General features: G+C 47.6%; 2 long non-coding RNA genes across 3 annotated transcripts; both read right to left on the bottom strand.

Annotated features, from left to right (window-relative positions):
• Window positions 1-557: 557 nt before the first annotated feature.
• On the bottom strand, window positions 558-15080 carry LOC121066072. 2 transcript variants are annotated; one of them, XR_005817488.1, is made up of 3 exons: window positions 14721-15080; window positions 3964-4098; window positions 558-2867 (listed from the first exon to the last, which is right to left on the bottom strand). It is a non-coding gene; the product is annotated as an uncharacterized LOC121066072 (long non-coding RNA). The 2 variants fall into 2 exon arrangements; XR_005817489.1 differs by having other exon boundaries at window positions 3964-4052.
• A 2273-nt stretch (window positions 15081-17353) lies between these two features.
• LOC121065376 lies at window positions 17354-20279 on the bottom strand. Its single transcript, XR_005817023.1, has 3 exons — window positions 18841-20279; window positions 18613-18758; window positions 17354-18188 (listed from the first exon to the last, which is right to left on the bottom strand). It is a non-coding gene; the product is annotated as an uncharacterized LOC121065376 (long non-coding RNA).
• Window positions 20280-22559: the final 2280 nt, after the last annotated feature.

Here is a 22559-nt window from a genome sequence, read left to right as displayed (position 1 = left end):
TTGTGCCCCTGTACTCGGCTCTGGTGAGGCCGCACCTCGAGTACTGTGTTCAGTTTTGGGCCCCTCGCTACAGGAAGGACATGGACATGCTCGAGCGAGTCCAGAGAAGGGCGACCAAGCTGGTGAGGGGTCTGGAGAACAAGTCTTACGAGGAGCGGCTGAGGGAGCTGGGCTTGTTCAGCCTGGAGAAGAGGAGGCTCAGGGGCGACCTTATCGCTCTCTACAGTTACCTTAAAGGAGGCTGTAGAGAGGTGGGGGTTGGTCTGTTCTCCCACGTGCCTGGTGACAGGACGAGGGGGAATAGGCGAAAGTTGCGACAGGGGATTTTTAGGTTGGATGTTAGGAAGTACTTCTTTACCGAAAGGGTTATTAAGCATTGGAACGGGCTGCCCAGGGAGGTGGTGGAGTCACCATCCCTGGAGGTCTTTAAAAGACGTTTAGATCTAGAGCTTAGCGATATGGTTTAGTGGAGTACTTAGTGTTAGGTCGGAGGTTGGACTCGATGATCTTGAGGTCTCTTCCAACCTAGAAATCTGTGTCTGTGTCTGTGTCTATTCAAAAGATATTCTTATTTAACATTTTAAATTATTTACCTATCAAGAGCAACACTGTTGGGAAATCACATGAATACTTGCCTACATAGCTTTTTAAGTCTTGTTTTTTTCTAGCCACAAAACAAATTCAGTAAAGGGTGAGATGTGTTGAGCAAAACTGTTAGATGAACACAGACCTCCTAGCACAGAGATTAAGATTCCTTATTCTAGTAAAACTTACAGCTGAGACACAAAATTGTACTGGTAATAGTTGTGTTCAGGGAAGAGGAAGTTGTATTCTTTTAGTTATACCAATATAAATTGAAGCAGGATGAGTAAGAACAAACTTTTCTGCATATGCATATCCTCTTTCAGATCTAGGTGTGTAGGATGAAATTGCCACCACTTCTGGTGTCTCCTCATAACCCATCCGTTGCAGGTTATCACTTGCAGAGCCCTGCTAACAAAAGAGCTTGCATGAACACTCACATGAGTCCCACTGGCAAGGTCATCAGCTGTTTTAATCAAACCTTTTAGCTGTGACTGTAGAGGATGAGGTAAGCACACTTACTTCCATTATAAGATTTATCAGGGCGATACTCTTCAGCAGCAAGGCCGACAATGAAGAGATGATATTCTGACATCCCCAACCAGCCCCGCTATTTGCAAAGTCAGCAGCTGTCACCACAGCCCCAAGCAACTGACTCGGAACAAAACAATGCCTGTCAGAAGCCAGCGTTTAGCCCTGCTCAGCCTGCAACTTATCCACTCTAGGGTGAACTATTAAGGTCTGAAGATACTGATTTATAACTTCGTACGTATACATTGCCTCACGGATGGGGACTCCCCTGCCATTAACATACAGATAACTCACTATTTGCATCACTGATGGAAATCTGACTACCTACTCCAACAGACATTAGAGTTGAGCTGGTATTCTGCTTTCTTATAAGCACTAAAATGCACACTCACCATCTGTGGAAATGTTCTGAAAAATCAAAGGGCTTCATTGAAAGCTTGAATATTTTGGACCATTATTCTGCAATGGCATTATAGTACCCCAGAATGAAAGTGACATCATATGCAAACAGTTAAGAAATCATTCAGCTGCTTCAACTAGAAGGCAAAACTACCATCACCTTTGGTTTACAAGATTTCCGTAACATTATTTAGTCAAAAATTTCTTCTCCAGTCACATGTATAGCTCCATTGCTTGGTGTGAAACATGACTAGCTGATATGGTGTCACTTAAATCCTCTGCTGTGTGACTACATAAATACAAAATCTCTAGCTAACATTAAAGTGTTGGCTTCGGAATTAAAGAAGCTCATTACGTGAGTTGCTTAAGTGAGTTGCTCTGATATATTGACTTTACATCTTTGCCTTTGTGTTTTTTAACCCAGTGATCCTCCCCCTATTCACGTACTGTCCCAGCACTTATTACTACTGTTGGCAAATCTTAGGTACAACTTTTTAAAATATTCTGGAGTATAACAAGGCACTACATTGCAAGGCACCATACTTGAGTTGAAAGTAGAGCACTCGTATTGGCATATTCTAGTGAGTATGTCTAGAACAAGGAGGTCTTTTGCATAGTTCTGCTGAGGAGAGGAAGAAGCCTGTTTGGCTTGGTTTGGTTTTAAAATGATAACAATAATGATGAGCACATTGTAAACAAAGCTTTTTCTGGCATATGTACCAAGTCACTGATGCAGGTCAGTTTTCAGATATTTGCTGCAGCCCAACAGCCAATGGTACCCAATTGTAAGTTGCTCAAGTAGCTACTCTAAAGTAACTTCTTAGCTCAAAATCATCAGCTAGAAAGGTGCACTTGGGACTGCAGAGAGGACAGAATCTTGTGACAGAACCTTGAGACAGAGGCCAAAAACCCACATCTTCCACCAAAATTTAGATGTGGTCATAAGAAACTGGAAACAGCCCTCATAGCACAGCTTATGTCTACAGTGCCACGGCAATGCACAGAATACTTAATATAACCACCCTGTACAATAAGCTAAAAAATCTTCAATTAATAAATGAATGGAATTTAAAATGTTACATAAGCTGCTAAGCTTTAACAATATATAGGTTTTAGGGTCAACAATTTTATGATTAGAATATCTATCTATCTATATATATAAATACATTTCGTTTCATGATAAAACAATTCTATACTTATAAAATTAAACTACCATTCCATTGAAATATTCTTCTTTGCACGGCATCATAAATGTAGTTACCACCCCAGTCAGGCAGGTAAGAATGACTTTCTGAGCCTTCTGACAAATTCTTCCCTTCTCTTTCTGGTGCTTCTTCCTCCATGTTCTACATAAGCTGTGATAAAAAGGTGCATATGTGGCACCATTAGTTATTAAAACATGAGACATTAACTGATGGGAGATACTCCCCAGCGCTTTGCTTTTCAGAATTCAGTCAGGGAGCAGCAATCTCAGACATTGCCTACATTCAATATCCAAACTAAAAGAATTTTTAAACCCTTTAAAATTTTCCCAGGGTGGAATTAAAGAACTGAAAGACATTTTCCCATTATACTAATGTATGCATATCCTCAGAGAAAATAAAAGAAGGACTTGACTCAATCTAAAAGTCTTCTATTGCCATTATTAATGCTACAGCATGGTTCTGATTTTCTCCTTTTAATTGGCTATTTGGTGAATCAAAACATTGATTGCTAATGGTTGAATATATTCCATGCATGATCATACAGAAGTCCACACTGTAGTGTTGTATTACAACAGAAACACATATATGTGAAATTTCCTTTGGAGAGATTTGGTTTCAAACAAACGAATTATTGGCAGAGAAAGTTATTTGTTCACTATTTATTTCGTTTTTTCTTTTTTTTTTTTTAATCCTTACTTAATTATACTTCAGTATAGCCCTTTAAAAGTTCACTTTTACTTTGAAAACTAGCTCCATGGAAAAAGAAATTAGCTTCTTAATAGCTCCATTTTATTACATTTCAAACCCCGCACCATAACTTGTTACTCCAGCATATGGGTATCCCAGCAAAAAATAAACAAATTACTGCAGCATAATGAATTACTGTTCAGCAGCTGAGCAACGGTAACTGACCGCTTGCGTGCTTTTGGCAAAATCCAACGCATTATTTTAAACACCAATGAGGATATACATTAGGCTCTCCTCACAACCACAACAAAGCAGCTGTGTTTTTCCAAGACATGAATTTCCCTGTCAGACAGCAATCTAGGCTCTGTATTTCTTCCTGAACTACCAACACAGCCATGTACTAAGCTTTACGTCCCATATTTACTGGAAACTACCGAAGGCCCGGTGGCTTCAGCACCACCGAAGGCCTAACAGGAACATGATGCAGTACATCGAGGCCTAAAATGTCCTGGAGACTCTTTACTGTGGAGACAGCATAAAAATGGATAACAAATCTCACCTGGTCCTTGCATCTCAGGCTGCAGGGAGAAAGCTCATCCTTCTCCCTCACACAGAGAGAAATCACTCGATGCAGCACTCCCTGGAGACCTGGTTAAGTACGGAAACAAAGGACACCAGGCTTCAAGAACGACTTCTGGGGGGGAAGAAAAAGTTTTGCTATGAACAGGTGTTTGTTACAGTTAAATACAAGTTTATCTTACAGCAGCCTGTGGGCTATGTTGGAGTCACCGCAAAAAACTTTTAAAATTGTATTATCCAGGAAGAAATAAGAGCAGCCAGCACCCCTGGGTTTGCACTGAATGAAAACGACATGGAGAGACACGGCCTCAGCAAGGCCATGGTCCGTACATGCTGGCTCGCTGTGCACTCGCCTCCTCCTGAGGCAACGTCTGTGGAGGAGAGAGGTTTTCCTACATTTTTTAGTTTTCTTTGTAAATTGACCATCTACCAAGTGAATTTACAGATTCAGTGATAGTGATGAAGGCTGTACAAAACCAAGAAGAGAATAAACTTAGTGGGGGAGCTCCACCTAGCTGGCAAAATTTCTCTTTTTGGCCCAGTTTATTATACTTGCAGAGAAAGATATTACTTCGCTGGGCACGTTGCTTCCACACAAAAGCTCGCTGTAGAAACCACAAAGCCAAGCGGGCATCCTCCAAATGCACAGGGAGGACATCACACTATTGACTCTGCTGCATCGGAGTCCTGAAGCACGAGGTCCCTCCTCTGAGGAGACAGGGATATTTCGGAGGTCCTGTCGAGGAGAGAACTGGGGAGAAACAGTTCTGCTGAGTACATTCCCCTGGCTCATTCCTGCCTTCTTGTGTCCCACTCAGAACGAGATAGAGACACAAAGGAGCAAGCAGACTGAAGACAGAAGCATTAGAAACATGGATGCCAAGTGCATGTGTCGCATCTTAGAACCTTTGTCCCTGTAGCAAAGGAGTAAGTAAATTCATAGTCCTCTGTGCTTCACAATTTACAAAAAAAGAGCGGTTGAGTTACATGTAAAGGATCAGCAAAGGCAATTTTTACTAAAGAAAATGATTTTACAGTTAAGTTCACAATGCCGTAAGATTAATAATTATTCCTTGACAGGCTGATTACCAGGATGAGAAGGGACTAGGGTCTTTTCTCACAAGCTCTCTAACTTTTGCATTCGTTTGTTGCTTTGGGTGGTGGTTTTTTTACACTATTTTAATGACACTGTAATACACCCATGGTCAGAAGTCATTTTTAGTAAGGATAAAGCAACCTCTAAATTTTTAAGGCCAGTGGAATTTGAATGGCAGGGCAGAAACCTTGAGTTAGCTGAATTCAGTGTTATAACAGGTCAGGACAAAACCCAAAAATGTAAAGGAACTTTTCACCAAATTGAAAAACTAATCATGTCTGTCATTTAACCTTTCACTTTAATCAGTTTTTTTTTTTTCTGGAAATGTGAGATCCTACACATGAAAGCAACTTTTTAAAATGGCATGAAGATGGATCTTAGAAGCCAAAGACTAGTAAGTCTGACCTCCATACTGACCTAGCCAGTAAAAGATATTACTAAGAGAATTGACTAAATTAAAAAAAAAAAAAAAAAAAAAAAAAAAGGATATTTCATCAGTTTTCATAATGACAAAGAATTGATGACTCACGGCGTAATATTTGAACAGAACACCACTTTCTTAACTAGCTCATAACTTCCTTTGCATTGCAGGAAGAAAGAGTTAAAACGGATCCGATCAATCCAGCATAATTAAATTTGATCAAGCAGTTGCTAGCCAGTTTCTAGAAAGAAATCTCTAGCTTACGCTTGATAAATGTGTAGAATGAGCTCCTGACAAACCCAGCAACATACCTGGGATAAATTGTTAGCTTCCATGCAAAGCACATGTTTGGGATTTTTATTTATTTTACTTGTGTCATTTAAGGAGTCTAAGTAAGTTGTTCCAAGTTCTGGAGACCTCCAAAGCATTGGTGGACTCAGAGATCACAAACCTACAAAGACAGCTCTCACAGGCTTAAATTTGCTCTAGAGGCACTCCTGCAAGCAATGCACGTTCTTCTGGGCCTGCAAACTGAAAGGTTGGAAATTCCTGCTCTAACTGTAAAATGAATGCTTCAAGCCCTCAGCAAAGAAGTAGTTACAGGAAACGTGAGTAACACTGCATTTATGGCAAAAATAATTTCAGTCTAGCAACTTGAAGAAAGAAATTACTCAAAATGAAATACATATATCTGATTTTTATATTTTTAGAAGTTAATCACTTAGCATTGTTTATTAATTTTAAAAAGTGATATACTTGCCGGGAACATCTTTGTTCCTTGAATGGATTATTCCCCAAGTTACCCAATCACTGTCCTTTTTTTTATTTTTTTTGCTGGGATATCAAACGCTGATACTCAGAACTTTGTTGTCGGCAGAAGTTTTAACCACAGAATCTCTATCAACACCTTCAATTTGATTCAGGAGATACTTTCCCTGAGGCCAACTTCTTGATATTTTCTAAGAGATGCTGAGCAGACCAACACTAGAAAACATGTATTTCAGCATCATCTCACTCGCTTTTTATTGTGTTGTGTTTGTTTTTTGTTTTTAAATAAGTGGAAAGCAGAGAGTTTGAAGATTTAATAAACAACAACATTCTATGTTTCATTTTCTTTTTTATTATCAGACTCAGGTCCAACAACTGGATCTGCCCTTCTGTAAGTACATGTATTCACAACATTGTCCTATTTGTTATGTTTTTCCCTGAGTCCCTAGGTTCACAAATATGGAAATTTCAGTAAAAATATCTAAAATTTCTCCTTCCTGTCTTGCTTTTAAAAGGCTTCAGGGATGAAAGTAAGTACTCTCCAGCCTAGGATTCACTTTCCTGGTGGTTATGACTAGCTGCTCTTCCACAGACTGGCCAAGAAGCCACACAGGTGTAGTTGTAGGCAACTTCTGTGAAGTGACCAGGGGAACCAGTGAGAGCGCTCAGGCTGCAGGATCACCAGCACACAGGCAGTACCCATCTCCTTCATCTTCTCTGCCTCCACTTTAGATGGCACCACCTCCTATGTCTCTTAGAAACTGGTACCTGGCTGAAGAAAAATGCCACTAAAACAAACACAGGGAAAGAAAAAGAAAAAAAAAAAAAGAAAGAAAAAAAAAAGAGGCTTTGCAGTTAGGTATGTGAAACTGAAAAACCTTCTTTGACATTACTAAGATGCACCAGAGACTACACACCCTCAGACAACCCCACGTATCGTCTCTCACCAGCCTACTGAAAGGTCATAAACATTTTGATATCATAATCACCCAGCAAATCAACGTGTGCAGGGCAACAGAACAGGCCATGGTTTTCTGTATGTGTTTTTTTGGTTTTTTTTTTATGTTGAATTTCAGTTACTTTCATCTTCTTACATTCAGAAACAAACCCTTTCTTTCCTCACAACTGCTACATGCACACTCCACGTGCTCTGAACAAGACGTTTTGTCTGCTACGAACCACAGGGCTGTCCATCACAGGGACTGCTCCTGACACCAGTGCTTGGGACATATGACAAGCTCCACACATCAGGCCATAACTTCACTGATGCTGCTGTCCTGTCCCTGGTCAACACTGACTACTTTGGGAAAGGTACACCATCCCTCTTGGGCTGACCATCCCGTCTGGTCTTCCTGAACCAGACGCAGCATCACTACCTTTGTGTTTAGTAATTAGTGGTGGACCAGTAATCTCTCACATCATTGCTTTAACATATTTACTCAAACTGCCTGCATCAATGAGTGCCACGGTGTAATTATTTGCCTTTTTTTTCCTTTAAAAATATATCCTCTTGCTTGTTTTCAAGCTTGCATCCTGAAGACTTCACTTTTGTGATTTATTACCAAAAAAGAAGCCTTTATTTGCCACGTCCTCCCCACCACCGCTCATGACTCTGCAGAGAGCTATCATATTCAATCCCTCTCCCCTGAATTGTTATTTAAGATGAAAATGTTTTCTGTCCTTATATGAAAAACCTTGCACTGATCCTTGTTCCTGTTCTCAGCTTTTTTCCTAATTCTGCTATATCTTCCTTTTGATGAGGTGGCCCACAACGCATGCAGTTTCCAAGATCTCCATGGATTCAGGTAAGAGCCTGATGGGTTTTTCTTCTTATTTGTGCTCTTTCCACCCCTTCCTAACATTGTTGTACTTGCCTTTTTGACCTCCATTGAGTATCAAGCTGACATTTTCACAGAACTATTCACAATGAGTCCAGAATCCTTCCTGAGTGATAATAGGTAATTTAGAGCGCATCACTGTGTATGTATAATTAGTTGTTTTTCTCCGCGTGCATTATTTTGCATTTATCAATCCCGAATTTCATCTGCCATTTTCTCACTCAGTCACGCAGAATCGCAACATCTTCCGCACTGCTTTTCAGCCAGCTTTAGCTTCGATGTCTCTGGGACCTTTACCATTCCCTCCGTTCTCCTCAGATTGCTTTTAAACTTAAGAGCACAGAGACAGCTGCACTGCGTCAGATCAGTGATCTCCCTAACCAGGTACTCAGTGCAATATTGACCAAAAAAAGATGCTTAGGCAACAGTGCCAGAACACATCCCTGGAAGGCTCTTTCCATTCTCATCCCCTCCCGAGTTTTCACTCTGTTTTTATACTCTTGATGGCTCTCTTTTCTTTATACTCTTTTTCTTCATATTCTTTATTTGTACTCTCGATGGCTCCCTTTTCCACACACTTGTTTACCCTCCCTTTGGACACAGGCAAACTTCTAGTATTTGTGATGTCCTTGAGCAAGGAATTTCACAGCTTAGCTACACCTGGTGCATAGAGCCACCTCCTCTTGTTCCAAACCTGACATCCACCAGCTCCCTCTGGAACAGCAAACGCCTGGTCTCCAGTCACCCTCTAATGACACCCATGATTTGGTGGACTTTCTGTCATCGTTTTTGAAGACTGAGCCAATTGGTAGCCATTTCAGAGCAGACTTACAGGTTCTTTAGGTTCAAGCCAAAAATTAACAGTGGAGCAAAAGGACTGCAATTGCCAGACGGGCCTCAATATTATCCAATGCTTTTCTGGAAAAAAATTATATTATATATATATATACATATATATGGTGGGTATTTTCTCCCTGCTATTTAATCTACTTACTCTCATTCAAATGAGATCTACAATGGATCGGGGAGGTTCTTGTCCCAAGAACATTTGCAACACTTAATAAATTTTACTGTTGCACTTCAACAATCCACAGCACATCTGTAAGAGGAAGTGTATCAAGAATTAAAGGAGGAATGCAGAAAAATTAAGATGAAGTTAAATATTTTTTAAATCGGTCTTCTGTGTTGCTTTCCAGTTAGCTTTCTATTGTCTTCTTTGACTGGGATTTGCCTTCACTCAAAAAGCATTTCTATTACTGGCCAGGAGACTGAGAGTTTTGAGTATGGGAGCCACAAGCAAGACTACTAAGAGCTGCACAGGAATAGCAGAAAAAAATACACTATTTTTTCTATACTTCCATATACATTGTTATACTCGGAGTTCTTTTTAAAAAGAAACTGAGATCATCCCTGTCCATGCCCTAGGTTTTTTTTTTTTTCTGTCAGTGTGGAACGTCTAGATCGAAGCAAGTGAATTTCACGCTTAATTCCGAGGACAGCAAGGTTTACAGGCGTTCTGATGTGTTCCAGGAATGAATCCCTCAGTTGTGGGCTAACTGCAGAAGCAGTTTGTCTCTCCCATTCATTTCCCATTTTGCCAACAATGCCATTGTTCCCGTGGAATGCAGCTGTCATGAGCGGTCGTGACTGCAGAAGGTGCTCCCTAGGGCAGCTTGGGCCATTTCCATCGAGCATTGTGAAGTCTAAGACCAAAACCAAAACCTTGAACTTGTCTTGGTACTCAGCGGGGTTACAGTGCAACGAGCAGAGCTTCGGGGTGATATGCTTTCAGCAGCCTGTGTTACGACGGAGATAAATTGCTTCATTTTGCGTCAGCTTTGCAAATCTTTACCATATGAGTGGCTACTAAAAGTCAGTAGCCAGCTAACGCACCAGGATTCACCGCTGCTAAAGGCACTGTGAAACTGGGGGGGCAGGGAGCGGTCCAGTATTTATACAAGCGAGAGGCACAATCTGAACTCAGGAAACTGTTTAAATATAAATAAATCTGTACAATTATATATCCATGACTCCACTGAATCCCACACATTGTTCACGCAAGAATTTATTTTAGCTTAATACTTAACATAAAAACGTCTTTCTTTGGTTTTAAGAAACAATTAGGACAGTTTTCAAACAGAAAACATTTATGGTTCGTGTGAAAGCATACAGGCAAGCCCACGTCTTCATATCTGCACGGTCACTATACAAACTGATTTCTGCAAAGGGGATCGAGGCATCACTCTGAGAAGCGCAGGTTAACACAACCAGTTCTTGTCTGGATTGCAGAGTTTGCTTTCACAAAATTCAAAATCAAGCAAAGCCTTTATTCTTGAGTTACAGGACTTCAGTGCCACATTTCCCATATTCTGTTTTTTCAAAAAGAGATCTCCCGATGCTCATTCTCCAGCTTTTATGACCTGTAGAGGATCTTCTGTGATATTACCAAGACTTCTTCCACCTTCCGCTCCTCCTGGTTTATCAATCCTACCAAGTTCTATCACGAATCATTTCCAAACCACTGACCTTGTCCAGCCACCCTACCCAACCATCCTCCACCTGCACCAGTAATTGCCCAGTGCCCAAACAACCACAGCCAGGAACGACCCCCGGCTTCCTCAAACACACATTTTCTAGTTTCTCCCCGTTATTGACAGAAGAGGCTCACTTGAAACAAAAACGTACCCCAGATGGCTGCACTGGTTATTTCTACCTTTCTTTACTTCTGTAGCTCTTCTTCCACGACTAAAGCGCAAGCACTGGTAATTAAGCGCAGCACGTGCATTTTAAACATCAAGTGAGTTTGAAAGAGAGCAATAAAACTCCCCAGGTAAGTTGCTGTAAAAAAAAGTTACGGAACACATACAACATCAAATCCCTCCGACACACAGGGTGACGAGGGCTAACACGCTAGTAACCCCTCCCCCTCGCACTAAGACCACGTTGCCTTTTCTCACGTACTTTCAGTTTTGCTTGCAGAACAGTCGTAGAAAGACGAATCCCTCCTCTCACCTTGAAGGAAGAGGAAAAGGAAGGAAGTCCCCAGTCTTTCCTGGCTACTTGCCACTTTGCGTAGAGAGGCCTTAGGAATATTACAGGAAGACACTTTTTTTTTTTTTCCTAAAAGAAGACGTGGAAAGATCACGTCGCAGGCTTCTCTCTCCTCTCCAACACAAAAATCTTGGCTCAAGGAAGATTGAGCCAAACTACCGACCAGATAAAGGGAGTGGGGGGTGAGATCTGCTCCCTGGTGGGAGACCATCACACGGAAAGGCATGGACAAATCTCATCGTACACAAGTAGCTGTCTCTATCACGTGCCAGATCCCTGAACATAGACTGCAAAACTACTTTCTAACTTCTATTCATGACTGAAGTCAGTCCTGAATGATAGAATCAATGGCAAAAGAGTGCATAATTAAAGCCAAATGTCAAAAAAATGTTTAGAAAAAGGCTGAATGGAGTAAAAGAAAAGACTGCATGCTTCAGATGTTAACCAGCAACTGCAGGTTTCATTAGCACTTCTTCCACAGATCACCAGCTTGTCAAGATAAAGATGTTATTAAAACCTACAAAGCTAACACGAAATCACTCCTGACTTCACTTCTCATGCAGAAGCAAACTAAACTAGTTAAGTAGGGAAATGTGATGTGGGAAAGTCCAGAACAGGCCCCTCGTGGAAGGAAGGAGACCTAAAACAGAGACTGGAAACTCTAGAGGTACCAGGCAGAAGAGAGATTAGAGTGAAAAGAAGAACAGAAGGCACAGAAAACAAGAAGAGCACGGTTTTTTAGTGTTACCACAGGCATACGCTGCAACCAAAGGGTGACATTAACAAACCACATTATCTTGTGCTTACGATGTCAGACTCGAACCATGAAGTTGGCGCATTTTTGCCGCTGATGAAAAAAGAAAAACAAGGGAACCAGGAAAACAATGCCAATTAAAACTTCTTCAGAAGAAGGAACCAGCGCGCGCTGTACTGCTACAAGCACACTCAAGAGCTGTACCAAGCAATACTTTTTACTAATTTAAATACTAAAGTGGATTTTGGTGCAATCATGCACGTTGTTATATTCCATCCAAACATGTTTTTCTAACTTACTTTTTTCATCTCAAATGAAACATTTCTGGAAAAGAAGCAACAGTAATTTGCTTAAGGTAAACAAAGTTGCTCTTACAAATACACACCACAGAAGTAATAGAACGCGTCAAGCTTTTCTTCTTTTTAAAGTACATCTGACACACCTAATTCTGTAAAACAGATTGGAATGACTTCACTAACTAAAATATTCCTGTCTACCTGAAGCTACAGAGCAAACCGTTCAAGAAAGATACTCCTAAAGTATGTTTTGCTTTTTTTTTTTGGTACAAGTACTCAAAGAATGTACGACATTGTCACATTAATATCAGATTTTCTTACTATCAAGTGCAGTTGCAAAGATGTATTTATTTATTTTTACTGTTTGCCTTTTGAAATTACAGAAACTGTATCGATTAGCCTGATCACAGGCAGCATCACCATAGAGGACGTTTACTCCCAGCGCCAAGAATTAAGAGTTATCTGAGCCTGGGGAAACAATACAAAGGAAACCAGTGTTTGTTGCCCAGGGAGGTTGTGGAGTCTCCCTCTCTGGAGACATTCAAGGCCCGTCTGGACGCCTACCTGGGCAGCCTGCTCTAGGGAACCTGCTTTGGCAGGGGGGTTGGACCCGATGATCTCTCGAGGTCCCTTCCAACCCCCACAATTCTGTGATTCTGTTTTGCTTCTCTAGCGCACCCTAAAAAGCCATGATGGCTCCGTGTCCTGTTCATCCTTGTCTGCTTTCCCCAAAGCTCTGCCCTTGTTCTGTTTTAACTTGCCTCCTAGTCAAGCTCACTACACTGGTAGAATCACTGCCCACATATTTAAACTGAAGGAAGGAAAAAAGGAAGCGACTAGGTTGAGCACCACCGAGATCGCCTCCAAGTTCCCACCTTTCTCATCCTCTTTAATCCAAGGCTTTGGGAGCCAGCAGTGAGAAGTGACTCTGTCTTAAAGTCAGCTCTCCCCAGACTACAGCCAAGTACCCCGACTACTCTTCCCTTGGGACAGCAGCTCGCCACACACGTATGTGCTCTTGCTATCAAAAACCTCTTAAGAGCCAACTAGCAAAATGCTTGAACCCCACTGGGAACCTTCAGGCATCAACTGACATTAACAGAAAGCATACGATAAGTGTAACAAAAGCTTGCTGACAGCATTTTTGTTCGAATACATCTGAAGAACCCAACTTGCCCACCAGTGGCGTTGCATGAGAGCTCTCCCTGAAGCTCTCTTTGAAACATCACCGGGCAGAAATATTAAGTAAACTTTTCCTGGAAAGACAGTGCTGTGACTTGACTTCACCACAGTCAGAGGGTGAGGTTAGTTTGAGGGCTCGTTCATAACTAGACTCTTTCGTCCTTTTCAGCGGCCTCTAGACAGCTGCCAACGGTGGGGAGTTCATACTTTGGGGAGGATTAGATTGAGACCAAGATACCGGCTGCCCCACTGGCGGCGTCGCAGGTAATCTGTCCTACTGCAAGAGCGGAAAGTGTCAGAAGAAATCAGTCACAGGCAACCTAGCTGCCCCTAGTTTCTGCTCACCTGTGTAGCCACACACGCTCTCTAGCCAAATAGTCCAGCAAACTACAGACCTTGCAGATGAAGCGACTGTAGAACCGCAGAGTTTCTCTCCGAGCACGCGATTTCTGAAGGAGCAAACCATTTTCCTAGAGAACTGAAGGAGGCGGCACCTCCAGCCCTGAACTCCTGGAGGGCTGACAGTCTCCGCATGAAGTCCCAACAAACCGAGTGCATCGGAACAGGACACGTCTCCCAGACAAACTGCGAGATTAAGTAAAGCTTCAACACATCTGAGAACTCTGCTAGCTCCAATACGCCTATAAAGCTGGCATTCCAGGCACAGCGATCAGAGATCAGACAGGACAAGCATCGCTATTCTATCCACTGCTACTTGCAAGCCTTTCACTTTACCTGCAACGACAGAAGTGGATCTGTCTACCAGGGCTGAAAAACACACACAAAACTCCCCAAACGTGCACGGCTCGGTGGAACCCTACAAGCGCTGAAATCGCTGATTCTCTTAACAGAAGTTACTTTTAAATTCCACTGATATAAAAGAACAAGCGTACAACCAAGCACTTTACACCCTATAATTTAAGTTATCCAATCAAATTTTACATGTTGACCTACAAAATTAAGCCCCACGTATGACAAATGTTATATGAAGAAGTATCTGCTTTTTCCATTTACTTTCTTATTCCTCTGCAAATACTCTTTGGAAGACACACCAAGACTGCAAGCAACGAAAGGCATGAGGTTGTCCACAACTGCGATGCTCCCTTGCCCAGAAAGCTTACAGTCAGAAATACGGAACGCTTCAATTGCCACCCCATCCCGCAACGCTTCAAGTACTGGAATTGGATTCCTTTCCCCAGCATTGTTTTTCCGTGGGCTGGTTTGGCCGGTCAGGCAGCCATCCCTCTGAACCTCGCTCCACGTGTGTAGAACGCAGCTGGGATGCCCACACCCGTGGGAGCCAAAGATGCGGTCGGCAGCTCAGCTCTCACCTACAGAGGTTACTGCTGTGATCAGGCTCAGAGATGACAGGCTCGGGCTCCAGGCTGACCTGAGCGCTCTCCTACCCCGCCTTAATCGCGGAGGCACCGCGAACCCTCAGGAAAGCCGTCCCCGTGCCTGAAGCAACACAGAGCCGCGGGGGCGGTAACCCTGGCAGGGGCAAGGCAGCAAACCGCTGCGGTGGGGGAAGAGCCGCCCCTCCAGCCGGCGCAGCTGCCCGCAGAACGCCCCACCTCGCTGCGCCCTCGGCCCTGAGGGGGCCTAACGGCACCGGGACCGCTTTCGGAGACGCTCCTCCGTTTCCGCAGGGGGACAGGAGATGGGGGGGGGCGGCTGACAGGGCCGGGGGGCTCCCCCCTCCCCGGACAGACCCCGGTGCGTGCCCCCGGGGCACGGCAGGAGGAGGAGGAGGAGGAGGAGGAGGAGGAGGAGGAGGAGGAGGAGGAGGAGGAGGAGGAAGGGAGGAGGAAGGCCCAGGCCGCGGTCAGGCTGCCGTCGCCATGGCAACGCGGGCAGGCCGCTCTCCTCCCGGGGGAGCGCCGCGCGGCTGGCGGCCAGGCCGCCGGAAGTTTATTTATAGCTTGGCCGGATACGCGCTGACGTCACGGAGCGCGCCCGCCCCCGTGCGTCAGCGTAAGGGCGGACGTAATGGGAACGTGACACACGCACGGCGCGAGCTATTTATAGCCCGGGAGGGGGGGGGGGAGGGCTCCGGGCCGTTTGTTTGCCCGCCGCACGCGCTGGGGGTGGGGCCGCGCGCGCGCTGCGTAGGCGCGGTCACGTGAGCGGGCGGCCCCCCGCCCTCCGGCCACGCCCCCGCGGGGGAAGCCGCGCGGCGCCGGCGGCGCGTGACGGGCGCGCGCTGCGGGGGGGAGGGGCGGGGATTCCCCCCCCCCCCCTCCTCCGCGCGGGAAACCCCCCCCGAGGGGGAGGGGAGGGGAAGGGAAGGGGGGGGGGCGAGGGGTCGGCACCGGGGAATAAACGAAATGAAACCCGCCGAAAGGGGTCGTGGGTCGGCGGGGGGGGGGTCGCGGCGGAATGGGTAAAGTCGTGGTTATGTCGCGACAGGAGGGGTAAAGTTGTCGTTATGTCGCGACAGGAGGGGTAGGGTTATTGATTTATCGTGGCAGAAGGGATAAAGTCATTGGTTTATCACAGTAAAAGGAATAAAGTTGTTTTATCGCGATAGAGGGAATAAGGTGGTGGTTTTATCGCAATAAAAGGAATAAAGTTATTTTATAACAACAAAAGGAAAAAAGACTTTTATCACAAAAAAAAAAGGGATAGGGTTACTGTTTTATCACAACAAAAGGGATACGGTGGTTGTTTTATCGCCATAAAAGCGTTAACGGGGTTGGAAGGGGGCTACTGGGAGCGACTCCTCAATCAATATGGGCGGCAGGGGGCTTTTGCCTCCCCATCCCCACCGCAGTTCCTGCAAAAACACCAAACCCGTGCTAGCAAAATACAGGAGATTACTCCGGCGTCAGTTCTCACGGCGTTCCCTTCCGCTCAGGCAGAGCAGCGAGGTCCCGGCCAGCCGGAGCTGAGCAGAGCGGTGCTCCCGTAGGCAGCCCTTGCAGCGACGTCCGCTTGTTTGCCCTTCCAGGGGTCCCGCAGGAGGACGGACCCCTCCTCCGGGTGCCCCACGAGCGGCGATGGTGGTTGTTCGGAGCCGCGTTCGGGTGGCTCGGCCTTCAGTAACTCGCGTCCCCTCTCGCCTTCCCCCCAAGGCTTCTGCTGCTCCTTCTCCTCCGCTTCAGCAGGCGAGGAGCTGCCCGCCTCGCCTCCCTTGCTGCTCCGGCAGCCAGCGCACCTGCGCTCGGTGCCCTTTGCTCCCTTTGTTTGTGGGTTTGCTTTGGCACCGCTCCAGCTCCCTCCCACCCGTCTGCAGAGGGCATGTGTAGCGTGGCTCCGGGTACGGCACCTCCAGCCTGCCCTCGGTTAGCACGGCCACCTGCACTCAGGTCTGGACTCCGCAATCGTCTTTCACAACCCCAAAACCCGGCTTCTGAGCTCAGCTCTGGAGCTGGAGCCATAAGCTCGAGCACCTACACCATGGGCAGCGGCAAAAAAAATATAACTTGACGGCCCATTGCCTCGGCAGCTGGAGTCTGCCCCATCCTCACCCAAAACCCCCGATCCCATCCCAGCCGAGGAACCGCTGAGCGATCCCTCTTGGAGACGGGCAGCCCCGATCAGCAGGGCAGTGAGAAGACAGACAGACGGACAGGGACGTGCTAGGAAGGAAAGAAACGGCAGGCCAAGGGGAGGTGGAAGAGGCAACCAACACAACGCCGTGCACAGGTAAATGGAAGTTCAGAGAGCGTCACCGGATCATTGCCATAACAGCAACGCTCTCTGAAGAAGCCTAAATGGCTATCTGGTATAAATTATTTATTTTGTTTGCGGTGATAATGTTGTATTTGTGGTAAGTAATAAAGAGACTCCTCCTTGGGATGGCAGGTTGGCAATTCGGTCAAGAACAAACTATGGAAATGAAGGGCTCAGAAGGAAGCCATGGGAAAGGAACTTACATAATAAATAACGGTAATTTTTATCATTTTCCTAATTTTAAGGTAGACTGTAAAAAAATACTAATTTTTTAGTATTTTTATTTTATTAGGGAGGGAGAGGTTATAAACCAGCCCCGTGGCCTTGATCGTTCATTAAAACCCGTGTCTGTATTAATAAATGTTACTCTTTCAAGATCTTTGCTCAGGATAAGATGGGCTTGAGCTTTTTTTTTCCCCCCTCTCTCTCTTTTTTCTCAAAGCGAAGACAATCAAATAAGATTGTCCTTTTGAAGGAACCAAGGCCAAAGCTAAATGGAGCTCTTGTGTCTCCCCGATAAATCCGGTTTAAAGCTGCTTCGTTATTACATAATTAATGCACTCAAATTAAGATCCCTCTGAATGTTTCTTCATCTCCTTATTTAATAATCTGCTGTGCTTGCATGCCTGAACCTTGTCTGGTCCCGGCTTCTCCCATTCCTCATCAGCTCTTACGTGGGCAGGAGGAATTACATTCCCGACAGCCCCTCCGCTTAGCGCGATCACGGCTCGGTCTGTGGGTTTGTCTGGAAGGGGAGCCGTTCCTTCCCTCTCTACTTTTAATTTTGGATCTCGGCGAGCGAGGAAGAATCGCCTATTGTCTCCGCAAGCCAGGCAGAGCGAGCAGACTGAGTCAGCCCGGGAACATTCGAGCCTCCCCATCTGTGGCACCGCCGAATTCCAGGGCGATTCCACCAGTTGGTGGAGCTTCTGTCTGGGAAAACAGAGCCATTGTGAACAAAGCATACTGCGCATACTTCTAGCGTTCATGAAAGACTTGGTTGGAAGCGTTTGAATCTTTCTCAAAATTTCTTCCTCTGGGGCAGAAATTTCCCATGCGTGGCCTCGATCCAGTGGGTCGTCACTTGGAAAATCTGAGCGCGCACCATCTGACCGTTTCTTTGACTAGTTGGGAAAAGAAAATAAAAACTTTTGACCGTGAATGTACAATGGCAGGCTAGATTAGGCTGGGGCTTAATTTAACCAAGACCAGGGCTTAATTTTGGCAAGGGGCAGCCTGCCAAACACAACACCAGAGGCTGAGCTAGGCCTTCCCTCTTCCCCACCGTGACCTCTGTATGACAAGGGCACCTTTCTTTCCCACTGGGAGAAGCAGAGAAAGCTGGATGAGCTCCTCCCTCTGTTTGGAAACACAGCGGTGATGAGCTGGGGGTCCCGGGTACCTGTTGTAGCATCTCACCCCCCTCACACAAACTCTCTGACCCGATCAGGGAAGGAAGCGGAGTCGGAGCTGTTGTTCCAGGCTGTCCAGATGTGGCTAGGTGTCGTGTTGACCAGGGTCACATCCTGTTTTCAAGACTCTGCTCACCTCAGCCAACGCCAGAACCTCTTGTGTTTATTCTCTGGATGGCAGGGTGCCTCTGAAGGGTAGGGTTCCGGCCCAGGCCTCAATCCAACGCAGGCTTTAAGTGACCAAGTCAAAAACGGACCTGTTTTTTTTCAGTGCTGCGTCCCCTAAAAAGAATTCAGAAACCCAAATTAATCATCAAACTCTTTGCGTGCCCGTAGGGAGAGAAAAGGGTACAAACCTGAATACCTGCCACAATTGGATGGGGCCAAACCCCAAATCCCCCTGCTCTGGAGCAAGGGTACATAGCTCGGTGTACTTCTTGCAGGTGCAGTCGTGGGGTGTCAGAAGCCTTTCTGGAGATGGTTACCTACAGGATCCTCCAAAGGCACTGCTGGAAGAAGATGGGTGCTGCCTTCTGTTGGACCCAATAGAGCACTCCCTAGAAAACAGAAGATCTGGGATTTAATTCCTTTCACTGCTTAAAGACCCGAATCCACATCTCCTTATTCAGGAGAATGACCTGAGCACCAGGTTACTGGCTATCCAGGAGGGTACGGAGGGGAAGGGGAGCCTTTGCTTTAGAAATCACACTCAACAGCAGGGATTAATCAGGTGAGAATGCAAGTTCAGGTAAGGCCACGGCAGCATTTTTGTGCTGCAAGCACTTAATGTAAAACACGCACGCCGTCCTTGGAGCAGGAGCGGGTACGCAGAACTCCTCTGCTCCGGCAGACAGCCCCGAGCGCCAGCCCGAGCGCGGTTTCACCACTTCAAACGGAGGGGTGAGATGCCACCCAGCTCGGCGCAGGGATCACAGCAGGCTCCTGGGAGGTGGGGAATGTGGGTTGACGCTCCCCCTCCCCACCCTTGCCCCCCTGCCAGAGGAAAGCGCTTGGAGCTGGGTGCCCTGTCTCCTGTGCAAGCGCTGAGCCCACCGAGCCGTGTGTAATTAGGGGGCACCGACCGAGTCCTGGTTTGGGGTTTTCCTAGGAGCCAGCATCCAGGCAGAGAACTTTGCAGCCTCAGGACTATCCTGGACTGCTCACGCTCTGGTCTCGCAGAAGACAACTGCAAGCTCCGATGAGGAGTTTGCCATCAAGTTATCTGAGCATATTTAGGAATGGGTCAGTGGGAACTGGAGGTGACCCCCTCGGCCTCTCCACGTTGTTTGGTCCAACAGCCTTCCAGCTCTGACCTCACGTGGCAAATGACCACCTTCCCCAAATCCAAAGCAATAAGGGCGAGCTTTATTTCTCCCCCAGGTTCACGGGGGCTTCCTCCCCTCATCCTTTTCCTTGTCACCCGTGAAGCCCCCACAGCGACATCCCTGTGGTGGGCCTCCCTTCCACACCAGTGGAGCAAGCCCATGTGTACACAAGGGTTGCACAAGTCACTGCCTGGCCTCCCCGTCCCCATCCCTCTCCCTCTGCCCCCGTGTTTATGCTGAGCTCCACTCATGAAGGGCTTCTAGCTCCTTCCTAAGTATGTGGTGGCTGTCCTCTCCGCTAACAACAGGCTGGTTAATGACAGGCCCCGCTCTCCATGGAGGAGACGGGTGGTGGGGGAAACGTGTGGTGGACAAGCTGCCGGCCCCACGCACAGAGCTGGCAGCTTTGGGGCCATTTCCCCCAAACACCCAGCGTTTTGTGCAGCAGTGCTTTACAACTGGAGGACCTGGTGCTTTGGGACACGGTTGGACGTGGTGCTTAGGGACACGGTTTAGTGGGTGACACTGGTGGCAGGGGGGTGGTTGGAGATGATCTTGGAGGTCTTTAACAACTTTAATGACTTCTATGATTTACGTAGCACGCTGAGGGTTATCTTGGAGGCTGGCAAAGCAGTCTTGCCGTTGTTTCGGGGTTGTTTTGGGGTTAGGTTGGGGTTGTTTTGGGGTGGGTGAATTTTACTCTCGCAGGCCCCTCGGAGGACGTCGTTTTCGCTCCGCGGGGGCCGGGAGGAGCCCGGGGAAGCCCCACACGGGGAAGGGGCCGCGGGTCCCCTCCTCTCTCCCCCCCCCCCCCCCGTCCCCACCGCTTTCCGCGCTGCCGGCACGGCGCTGCGGGCCCTTTCCCAGCAGCGTCGCGGAGACGACGACGAACGACTGAGGAGGAGGAGGAGGAGGAGGAGGAGAAATGACAGCATGGAAAGCGGCGTATTTTTACCAGGGCGGAAAGTGCCACCCTCTCCTCTCCCCTCCCCTCCCCTGCCCTCGGCCGCCCACGCCGGGAGCGGCATCAAAGGGAATCTCCCCGCGGCTGCGGCGGGGCAGGGCCGGGAACCGCCACCCCCCCGTCCCGTCCCGTCCCGTCCCCCCCCCAGCCGCCATTTCGCGGCTCCCCGCTGCGCTCCGTTGCGTCAGGCAGGGCTGTCCCCGTGGCGGGGCATCCCCACGCGTGACCCCGCCGGGCACGGACCCCACGCGTGGGTGTGGGGGGGGAACCCCCTCGGGCCTCTGCCGGGGGCGGCGGGGCCGTTACACCGGGGGGGGGGGGGGGGGGAGGCCCCGTGACAGCGGGCCCGGCTATAAATACCCGCCCGCGTCTATATTTGGCGCGGCCGGCCCGCCAACCGGCGACACAAAAATAGCCCCGCTGCGCCCGCCCGCACCGCAACGCCGCTCGGCGGGCCCCGGCCCCGCGGGCTAAATTTAGCCGCGCCGCTTGCGTCAACGACGCGGCCGCCGTGCGTCAGCCCGCTCGGCCCCGCCCACCGGGCGCCCGGCCCGCCGCGTCCCGCGCGGGGATTGGCTGAGGCGGCGGGGGGGCGGGCGCCCCGCCGTGACGCGCGGGCGCTGATTGGCCCCGGCGGGGGCTGGCGGCGGGCGCGGGGGAAGCGGCGCCGCGCGGGGAGCCCGCGGCCGGAGGGATCCCCGCGGGGGGGGGGGAGCGGGGCCGCCGGGGCGCGGGGCGGGCACGGCCGGGGGCTGCCGCCCGGCCCTCCCGGACCGCCCCCGTGGGACCGCGGGGCCCGGCGGCTGCCGGCGTGCTGCGGACGGGCGGGCAGAGCGAGGTGTCCGTCCGTCCGTCCGTCCGGGAGGTGCGGCGCCTCCCCGAGCTGGTCGCGGGTCCTGCGGGTGGGGTGTTCCGGGAGGAGAAGGGGGAAATAAGTGGATAAAAGTGAAGGGAGAAGGGGGAGGGGAGGGAAGAGTTGGGGGAAGGGGAAAAAGGAAATAAAAGGGGAAAAGAGGAAGTAAAGAAAAAGGAAGAAAAGAGAATGAAAGGAAAAAAGGAAGAGGGAAAAAAAAAAGAATAAAAGGAAAAGGAAAATAAAAGGGAAATAAAAGGGAAAAGGAAAATAAAAGGAAAAAGGAAAATAAAAGGAAAAAAGTAAAAGAAGGAAAAATGAAAAAGAAAAAGAAATGAAAAGGGAAAAAAATAAAAAAATGAAAGATGGAAAAAATGAAAAGGGAATAAAGAAAAAAGAAATGTAAAAGGCGGAAAGAGAATAAGAGGAAAAAAGAAAAAGGAAAATAAAAGGAAAAAAGTAAGAGAAGAATGAAAAAGAAAATGAAAAAGGGAAAAAATAATAAAAAAAGATGGGGAAAAAGGGAATAAAGAAAAAAATGAAAAGGGAAAAAGGAAAAGGAAAAAAATGAAAAAGGAAAAAAGGAAAAAGAAAGAAAAAAAGGAAACGGGAAAGAAAAAAAGAAAAAATAAAACTAAAGGAAAAAAAAGTGAGAAAGGGAGCAGTCTCCGGTGATCCCTCCCGAAGGCGCCCCGCGCCGAGCAGCCAAAGCTCCCGTCCCCCGCCAGCCCTCCAGCACGGAGCCGGCGCGCCTGCAGCGCGGCACCCACCCCGCGCTCCCCGCTGCCGAACGGTCCTAACAGCGACCGTGGTAACAACGACAGCAAAATGACGGCGGCGACGGGAGGGTGTTTAAGCGGCGCCGGCGGCCCCCGGCACCCCGTCCCGCGGCGGAGCAGCAGCTCGGAGCGCCGTCCCCGCGGAGCCCCGGTGCCGGCCCG

This window comes from Cygnus olor, chromosome 2 (genome assembly GCF_009769625.2).
Source record: "Cygnus olor isolate bCygOlo1 chromosome 2, bCygOlo1.pri.v2, whole genome shotgun sequence".
NCBI classification, from domain to species: Eukaryota; Metazoa; Chordata; class Aves; order Anseriformes; family Anatidae; genus Cygnus; species Cygnus olor.
This window is presented reverse-complemented; position numbering and strand designations above follow the sequence as displayed.